Source organism: Tenrec ecaudatus, chromosome X, assembly GCF_050624435.1.
Source record: "Tenrec ecaudatus isolate mTenEca1 chromosome X, mTenEca1.hap1, whole genome shotgun sequence".
NCBI lineage: Eukaryota > Metazoa > Chordata > Mammalia > Afrosoricida > Tenrecidae > Tenrec > Tenrec ecaudatus.
Genome location: NC_134548.1, coordinates 96,649,689 through 96,659,534, shown reverse-complemented (window position 1 = coordinate 96,659,534; position 9,846 = coordinate 96,649,689). Strand labels below are relative to the sequence as shown.

Genomic DNA, 9,846 nt, shown 5'->3' with positions numbered 1-9,846 from the left:
TCCTGAAAAAAACTTAGATAACATGCCTTGTTTGTAGAAGCGAAGAAAGAGTAGATCAGAATATAAAGGTAAAACAAACAACAGATAACAAGGTGGATTAATGTTCAATTATTTTGTGTCCTCATTCTCTGTGCAAAGATAGATGGTACAAAAAGGGCAAGTCTGAGTAGGCATCACAATGGAGGAAGATGGTTTTTCTATTCCTATTTGATGCACAAGAAAAGAATGGAGTGAAAATGTAGGGGTGAAGTAGGGAGCGGTTCTGTGCTGTGTTACCTTGATCGTGGCCCTAGTACCAATGAGACTGGCTTAAAAATTGCCCGCAATAAGAATATTCTAACACAAGCCACATTTACACCATTTCTTCGTTTCCTATTGCTGTTTCTGTTTAGTTGCTGCAGCCCCTGCAGGTTTCTGATGTCATGGGGGTGTGATATTGCTTTTAGAGGCACATACTGTTGCTGCACTGCCAGGTCTTGGGGAGGTGCGAGGGCTGCTCGCACTTTTGCTGGCAGCCAGTTCAGATAAAGACCCTCCATTGCTCCCAAGGCCCCTTTGCCAATCTTATCCTTCTTTTTACTATTCTTCTTTCCTCTAGATCAGCGGTTCTCAACCTGTGGGTCGCAACCCCTTTGGGGGTCAAATGACCCTTTCACAGGGGTCACCCGATTTGTAACAGTTGCAAAATTACAGCTCTAAAGTAGCAATGAAAATAATTTTAGGGTTGGGGCGTCACAGCATGAACTGTATTAAAGGGTCGTGGCATTAAGACCCTTCGTTACTCACATTATATCAACTCACATTGTTAACCGTCTTTCTGGATCTGTGGTAACTTTGGGCTCATAATTCTTAGGTGGTTTTCCATTTTTTTCTCTCTTTTTCAGATCTCCTTGACCTTGCTACTTCGGTTGATTCTCTCCAGCAACTTTTCTGCCCTTCTTCCAAATGCACGTAGCACCCGCATTTTCAAGAGCCTTGACATCAACTTGGAGAGTCATACTATATGACAAAGGATCTACAAGTGAGTAAGCAGAACTAAACTGTGCCAGAATATGATCGTCATTTGGATTTTATTTCCACAGCTATGTTAGGTCACTGCTTGCCTCATTCTCATTCCCCTATTTGAGGTTGGAGTTTGCAGCTCCTCTCCTGAAAGACACATAAGCAGCAGATTTAGGCTGAGGAGGTTGATACCACCGGATAGATTGTGTGAAGCCCTCGGTGTTACTATCGATATTTTTCTCCTGGTTGTACGCGGTCACTAATGCAAACACCATACCTGGGTTATGTCTTAACCCCTCTATGCTTCTCAATACTAGACATTCTGTGGAAACATTACCTTGGGAAGTGTGCAGCTGTTCCACGGTCAGAGTAATCTCAGCTGCACTTTCTGGATGCTGATCTGAAAATTCCCGAAACTGCTCCATTGCTTTCATTGCTGCTTTTCAAAGCAGAGCTGGGCAGCCTGGATTAAGACAGGCAGGAAATACTCAGGACTTTGGGACTATACACTGGAGGATATTTTACAGCATTGTTTGGCCTGGCTTGTGTACATAACACATATACCTTTGTTAAATTCTATAGCTTGTATTTATTTCTTGGAAAGCTTAAACTCTACTTCTGCATTGGTTAATTTCACCTTCTTGGAGTCAAAGGCATTTGGTTCTTGTCAATGGTAACGATGTTATTTGCATTTACAGCTAGAAATCCTGCATCTGTTAGCTTTAGTTTTATTATCTGATTGTAAATTTGCAGAATTTCCTCTGTATGACCCTAAAACTTCAGGATATAGGATACCTGACCATGAGTGATGGTCAGTTTTGCCTGTGAGTCTTCCTTAGTCCTAGCAGAGTCTTCTGATTGTGAACGGCAGCAACAATCTTCAGTTTTTTTGGGTAGGACTCTCATGCCCTGGCTCAGCTGGCCTTGTTCAATCAGAACACACACAGCATTATAGCACAATTCATATGTGCATTTTTGGAGACCCAAATCTGGAACCCCTTTGTCCCAATTGCTTGGTGCTGCAACAAATGCTTGAAAATGTTTTTTTTTCATCATCAGAATCATTTTGGGAGCTTTGGAGAATCTATCTGTACACAGCTAAGCATGCATCATAACATCCCAACTGGTACAGTACTTGTCCCTAAAGATCCTTTAATTTGTCTGCTGTGTGGCACTTTCTTTTGTCTTCAAGGCATTCTCAATTCTGTTAAGCCTTACTTGCAATATTCCTTCTCAATGGAAGGAGAATTATTGGCTAACAGTTTGGTGTGAATTGATGACATTCAAGGATTCTTTGAAACTTCCATTTTTCCTAAGGCATAACATGTTACAGTGCAGGCCATTTATACTATCCTTGTTGACCTGCAAGGTCTTGTTGACAATCTTGATGGCAAACGTGAAGTTGCTATTCTGACCATAATAGTTAGCTTCACTATAGAGCTCTGGCATTGGAATACCCCCACTGCCAGCACTCCTTGCCATGTTGGAGCTACCCTTGAATTTTTAAAGAATCATATGTAACAAGCAAATATAGTTTGGTAAGGAATAATTAGTATGGTCACTAAAATTTATCTTAATATTCATTCAAAGGTAATTTTCAAGTTCATCTTTGGTGCATTCTCTTCTATAAGTAATCAGAAACCAGCTCTTGCTCTTTCCTTTGAACTTTCCAGCCATATACTTACTTGTCTTAACAACAAGCTGAGCCCTTCCTTTACTGTAAACCAGTGACTCTCTACCTGTGGATAGATTGAACGACCCTTTCACAGGGGTCGCCCAATTCCTACCTGTAGCAAAGTTACAGTTATGAAGTAGCAATGAAAATAATTTTATGCTTGGGGGGTTCACCACAACATGAGGAACTGTATTAAAAGGTTGCGGTGTTAGAAAGGCTGAGAACCACTGTTCTAAACAATAGATTCTCAACCAGTGACAAGGTCTGTCCTTAGTAGACATTTGGCAATGGCTGGAAAATACTTTTTAGATGTCAGAACTGGAAGTATGAGGAATATGATTAGTATCTGTTTGGTAGAGGACAGGGATGTTGCTAAACATCTGACAATGCATAAGACATCCTGTCACAAAGGGATTTATCTAGTCCCAAATAATAGTAATTTCTGAGGTTAAGAAACCTTCATGTAGACCCATTGATTCTATAAGCTAGCTCCTTCCTTATTACTGCCTCATTTTTCTCAACAAATTCTCTTTGCTACCCCCAACTTATTAAGATCAAACCCATCTTTCAAGAAGAGGGACCCAATGCTGGCTTGAGCAAATAACTGTTTTTACTTATTCTCAAAATCTAGACTTTTTCTTCTATTACAATTATGATTAATGGTTCAATATTTTGTCACTAAGTTTTGAGTCTTCCAATAACCCAAGGACTAAGAAACGGAGTGGCTCATGATAGGTTTCTTTTTAAGGGATATTCATATTCTCTAGCATCTCATGACTGGTCCCTGCATTTTCTATCAGATTTCTTTTTACTATAACCTGCATTTGGATTATCTAATTTTATTTTTCACTTTTTTGTAGGTATTTTAAGACACTCAACTGCATGGATACTAAGAGACTATGAATAAATAACCATGCAGAATGGAAAATTTCAGAAAACGTCAGTATGCTTCTGCAGAAACTCTACAGAGATCAAGAGACAGTCGTTCGAATAGAATAAGGGAATACTATATCACTTCAAATCAGTACAGGTGTGTGTGATGGTTATAACCTTTCACCATACTTATTCAATATGCATATTGAATAGATTACCCGAGAAACTAAGCTTTTGAAGAAGAACATGGCACCAGGTTTGGAGTAAGTCTTATTAACAATCTGTGATAATGTTTGTTGAAAACAAAGATATCTTGAAGTGTTTAGTAATAAAGACCAAAGAACACAGCTGTCAGTATAGATTAATACCCAGTATAACAAAAATAAAAATACAATTGGATCAATAAACAGCAGCATTATAAAGAGGGCAAAGATAGAAATCATCAAAGACTTCATTTTACTTGGTATCGCATTCAAGACTCATGGAAAGAGCAAAATTTGCATTGGGAGAATCTGCTGGAAAAATGCCCTGTATAGTGTTAAAGAGCAAAGATACCACTTTAAGGACTAGAGTGTGCTTGACACAAGCAATGGTATTTTCAATCACTCCTTAAGAACGTGAAAGCGGGACAATAAATAATGAAGATTAAAAAAGAATTGATGAATTTTAAATATGATGTTGGTGAAGAATATTACAAGTACCATGGACTTGGAGGAGAACAAACAAATCTCCCTTGAAGGAAAGTACAGCCAGAGTGCTCCTTAGATGAGGTTGATAAGGAGCTCTGGTGGTATCATCGCTGTGTTGGGCTTTTAACTGCAAGAAAAGAGGTCGATGAGACTTTGTATCATGTGTTTTGGGCATGTTATGAGTTGGAAGTGACTTGATATCATATAACCATCAGTTTTCCAGGGAGAATGATCAATGGACTGTCATGTATATGCAGGAATCTCTTTTTACTAGCTTTGCAATATATTCAAAAGCCTAGCAAAGTAAATATCCCAAAGTATAAAAGATTGTAGACATCTGGGGAAAAATGATTAGGGAAAGAAATAGAGTCTGGAGTCTTTTGTTCTTTTATAGTTTATTGCATTGTTAACATTTGATGCATTAGACATATCACTTATAATTATTTTTTAAGTAGAACAACAAAAGCATTAATAGTATAACATTTGTCTCTTCATGACATCTATTGTTGTTGTTAGGGACTGTCGAGTTGATTACAACCCATAGTGACCCTATATTCAACAGAACAAAACACTGCATGCAGTCCTATGCCATCCTTAGAACTGTTCCTATGCCCGAGTCTATTGTTGCAGCCATGGTGTCAGTCCACCTTGGGGAGAGCCTTTCTCTTTTCACTGCCCCTCAACTTTTCTAAGCACCATGCGCTTCTTCAGTGACTAGCCTCTCCTCACAATCTGTCCAAAGTAAGGAAGACGAAGTACTGTCATCCTGGCCTTGAAGGGGCACTCTGGGAATACTTCCTCCAAGACAAGTTTATCCTTTTAGCAATCCATGGGACCCCTGCTACCTGGCCTAGAAAATAGCACTGTAGTTGAACTTTCCCATAGTTCTCCTAAGCAAGGTCCCAATGCTTTTATAAAATTTACATCCCTACAGCTAAATTTCTGCTCCATTGACAATGTGTACTTTTGCTTTGATTTGCTAAATTAATCTTTCTTAGCATATTTGTAGAGGTGGTCCTTACTCTATTTCCATATGGTTAGAGTGTTCCAAACCCTCTTTACACATGGGCTCAAGTAAATTGCAACCTGAAACTAGGTAAAATATTCATGTTCAGATAATCCATAAAGCTTCAGAATTTTAGTTGCTGATTGGTGAAATAATTGGTGATTTTCAAATCAGACTAGGAAGGTATTTACTGTTTTAGCTTCCTTTCAGGCTAAAGTTGTTTCTGTACAGTATCAGTTTTATATTATTAGGAACATAATTGTGATCTTTATGAAGTATTTTAATGTTAAAATATATAAAATTATGAAAACTTTAGAACAATATTTAAAACTCCCATGAATGCATTTTAGTTATATTATTACTGTCGATAAAAGTAATTTTCTGATATATACTATATTCATATATACCTAATATATATTCTGGTGTGTGTTATTTTGGATAAAATTACACCTCTTTGCTTCTTGGGAAAACCAGAGTCTTATTATAATTAAAGAGCAATTATCAAATAAAATTATTGAAAAGAGAGATAACATGTTGGTTCATTAACTTTAGTGAGATGTAGGCTTGCATTATGTCATAGTATTTGTGAAGAAGAAAAGTGATCCTTTGTTTCTTCTGCTCTGTACAAATGGACTGTGTTGTTGTATTTTCCAAGTTATGAATTTGATTGTACAGATTGGAAACTATTCTGTAGGCACTATTAACTATAATTATACTATCTTGAAAAAACTTGGTACCTGTATCTTCAAGTGTTTCATACACTCCTTAGCAAGCAAACGTTAACACAGTGCAGGTTTATAATTTCTTGGCTATCAGAAATGTGTGACTTATAGAAAATTTTGGAATAGGCATGTAATGGTTTATTATAATGATGAGTATTTTTCTTATTAATGTATTTGTGTTCAATAGAAAATTTGCATTCATTCTCTGAAAAATGTGTGGTACCTGCCTTGATTGAGGCCCATCCTAGCTTCTGCTTCACTTTAGTCAATGTTGGGGCAGTTAAAGTTTTTTTATTTTTCAAGTGTTTTTCCAAATTGTGCTTCTGTAAGGGGATGTGTGGTGAAGAGTGCCTGGAGAGTGGTTTTGCCTTTTATCTCTGAGATAGTTAAGGTTTATTGTGCCAACCTGGCCAATAAACACATGTAGGATTAATTGAGGGGCAGAGTGCTAGATGGCTCCATGAGCCTCATCTTCCTGGTTTCCAGGTCTCTTGATCTCTGATGGTCAGTTCAGGGTGTAGCTTCCTTAGCCAGTTCCTTACTTTAGCTGGCAAGGTTCACTTCCTGTGAGACATCCTGAGGAGAAGCCACATGGATTTACCTTCAAGCAGCCCTAGATGCTGGAGAAGCTGGAGACCTCTGCCAGTGATGAGATGCTTATACCACCACTGGATTCAAAGATTTTCTACCCATTGGCCTCTGATCCTCCTGCATTCCACATCATTGTGTGTGTTTTGTGAGTTTGTGGAGGACTTTGTAGATTGGTGTTGGACATATGGGCTAAGTTTGACTTATGGGCTTGGACTGCACTGGGTTGAAATGCTTTCTGAATGTACGCTTAGCCTATATAGAAAACTCTGTCTTATACATATATGAGTTTCTGTGGATTTGTTTCTTTAGTTTAACTAGACTAACACAATATCCATCCGTAAATGTAATCTCTAAACCCTTAGATTGCCATGCCTATTTGGAGCATGTATGTTTGCCTAAAGTTCTTGCATCAATGTGATTTTTTTCTTGGAAATTTTAAGACACACAAACAATATGATTTAGGATGAAGACTTAGGGTCATGTACTGCATGATATGATGTTAATGAGATCAGCCATATAGACAGTAGGTTTTGCTTATATAATTAACTCTGATTTAAAACAAAAGCACATAAACAAAGAAACTGGCAGGCTTCCCTCATTGTCAAAACTCTATATGTATTGTGACACCAATTCCTAAAAATCAATAGTGCCTGCTTCCATAGGGAACAAATAACTTGGATCTTCACATTTTGAAGTTTTCCTGAACTCTGCTTTCTTCCCTTGGATGATCTAGATCCATATCCTTTTGCTGTAATAATGAGTTTAACAACTTTCAGTAGGTTTTGTGCTGCCTTAAAAATGATTAGATCTGAAGAATTCCTAAGCTTGCAACTGCTGTCAGAAATGTAGGTGGACTTTGTGAACTCTGTTTTCCTTAATTTCACAGTTTGTTACTGTGTTGGGCCAGAATATCACAGGCCAGTGGGTGCAAAGTCTCATGAAACCAAGGTTTGTGGAAACATGGCAGAACTCCTGTAGCTCTCAGGGTGGCCAGTAACCAGGAAGGGAATGCTAGAGAAAGTGGGAGGTTCCTATGTCCCTCCTTTTGAAAAGACCATGCCCTAAAGGAGACCCCATCAGGTTGTGACCAGTTGACGGGTTGGATACCGCCCCTGCACTTTGATATATCTTCAAGTTGACCTAACGCTACCTAGCTTTTACAATAACCCTTTTCAGGTGCCTTATTGGAAGATGCCTGGAAAGGGAAAATTAAATGCCAAAAGCAAACACACTGTCATTGAGTAGATGCCAAGTCATTTGACAGTGTAGGACAGGGTGAAACTTACCACCTGAGTTTCCAAGACTACGACTGTTTATGGGAGTAGCAAGTTCTGTCTTTCTCCTGTGAAGCAGCTATTAGTTTCAAACTGCTGATCTTGTGGATAGTTACGTAATAAGTCTCCACTTCACTACCATAATTATGGATGCCTTGCTTTTATATTAACTGCACTGACTCCATAGAATCTCAGTTTTAGATAACTGTATTCACTTTACCTTTTCGAAAGTCACCCAATATTTGAGGAGACACTCGTACATATTTCTTGATTCTTAAATAAATACTTCCATTGAAGCACATTGTTTACTCAATTCTGTATTCTTAAGTAGTAGCTACAGATAGTGTCACTTGAACATTTCTTAACTTTTTAAATAGCTAAGAACTGACTTTTAGACAATGCAAAAGCATATTATTTTCTTTTTCTTCCCAACAGTTTTATTGGCATGTAATTCACATACCATGCAATTCAATAGTACAGTCACATCAGAGGAGGTGTGCAATCATGGTTACTTTGGAACATTTCCTTTACCCTTATACTCATCATTATTACTTCCCCATTTCTCCTTAGCCTACCTGCCATAAGAAGCATGTTATTTTCCCCACTTGCATGATTATTCAACAGTTGTCTTACATACACACAGACACAGACACACACACATATGCATGATGAAAAGGGAATCTTTTGAATACAGTAACATTTGCTTTGATTTGCATCAAGCAGACTTTATCTCACATACTTTGGACATCTGACCAGGAGAGACCAGTCCCTAGAAAAGGACATCATGCTTAGTAAAGTGGAGAGATACAGAAAAAGAGGAAGAACCTTGAGAAGACGAATTGACACTGGCTGTATTAATGGACTCAAACATAACATGTCTCAGGACTAGGCCATGTTTTGTTCTGTTATACATATTGGTTATTATAAGTCAGAATTGACTTGATAGAACCTAACAAAATATCAAAGAGCATATAATCTCCCTTTCCTCTATTCTACATTGTATTTTTCATCCAATCAATGTTGCAATTGAACTCATACTAGCAATAATAATATGTATTTAGAGCAGAAAGGATTTTTCTGCCTCAAATCGGTTTGAGTACTATTATTGCCTCATTGGAATTCTTTATTGTTGCTGCTGTTGTTGTTAGCTATGATTGAGATGATTTTCTGTTTACACAACTCTACACATAACAAAAGGTCGTATTATCTGACCAGGCCCTATCCTCATAATTTTTATGTTTGAGTCTATTTTAGTAGTCACCATGTCAATCCATCTCACCGATGGTCTTATTCTTTTTGATGTCCTTTTCTAGGGACTTAAAACAAAATCTCCCATGCTTGATTTTTGTTGCTTTTAGACACTGTCTAGTTGGTTCCAACTCAAAAAAGACTGTGTACAGTGGAACAAAACCCTGTCCAATCATGATCATCCCTAAGTTTGATCCCATTTTTGCAACCATTGTGCCAATTTATCTTCTTAAGGCACTTCCCCCTTTCCACTGACCTTATTTACCAAGCATGATGGCTTCCAGGGACCGGCTTCATCTAATGACATGACCAAAAAGTACCTGAGAAGAAGTCTCACCCGGCTCACTTTTAAGGAATACTCTAGCTGTACTTCTTCCAAGACAGATTTGTTTGTTTTCTTTCAGTCCACAGTCTTATCACTATTCTTCACAAGCACCAAAATCCAAAGGTATCAATTCCTCTTTTGTTTTCCTTATTCATTTTCCAACTGTCACATGTATGTGAAGTAATGGGAAATACTATGGTTTATATCAGGTGCACCTTAGTCCTCAAAGTGACATCTCCTTTCCAACACGTCAAAGAGTTCTTGTACAGAAGATTTGCCTAATACAACATGTTGTTTGAAGAAGTTGACTGCTGCTTCCATGAGCATTGATTTTTGTATCAAGCAAGGTGAAATCCATGACCACATCAATATTTTCTTCATTTTTAATAATGTTGTCTATTGGTCCAAGTGTTAGGATTTTGTTTTCTTTCTTTTTTTTTT

The 9,846-nt window shown here is 37.8% G+C and overlaps 1 pseudogene; it reads right to left on the bottom strand.

Annotated features, from left to right (window-relative positions):
* Positions 1-336: 336 nt before the first annotated feature.
* On the bottom strand, positions 337-2,484 carry LOC142433546 (signal recognition particle subunit SRP72-like; annotated as a pseudogene).
* Positions 2,485-9,846: the final 7,362 nt, after the last annotated feature.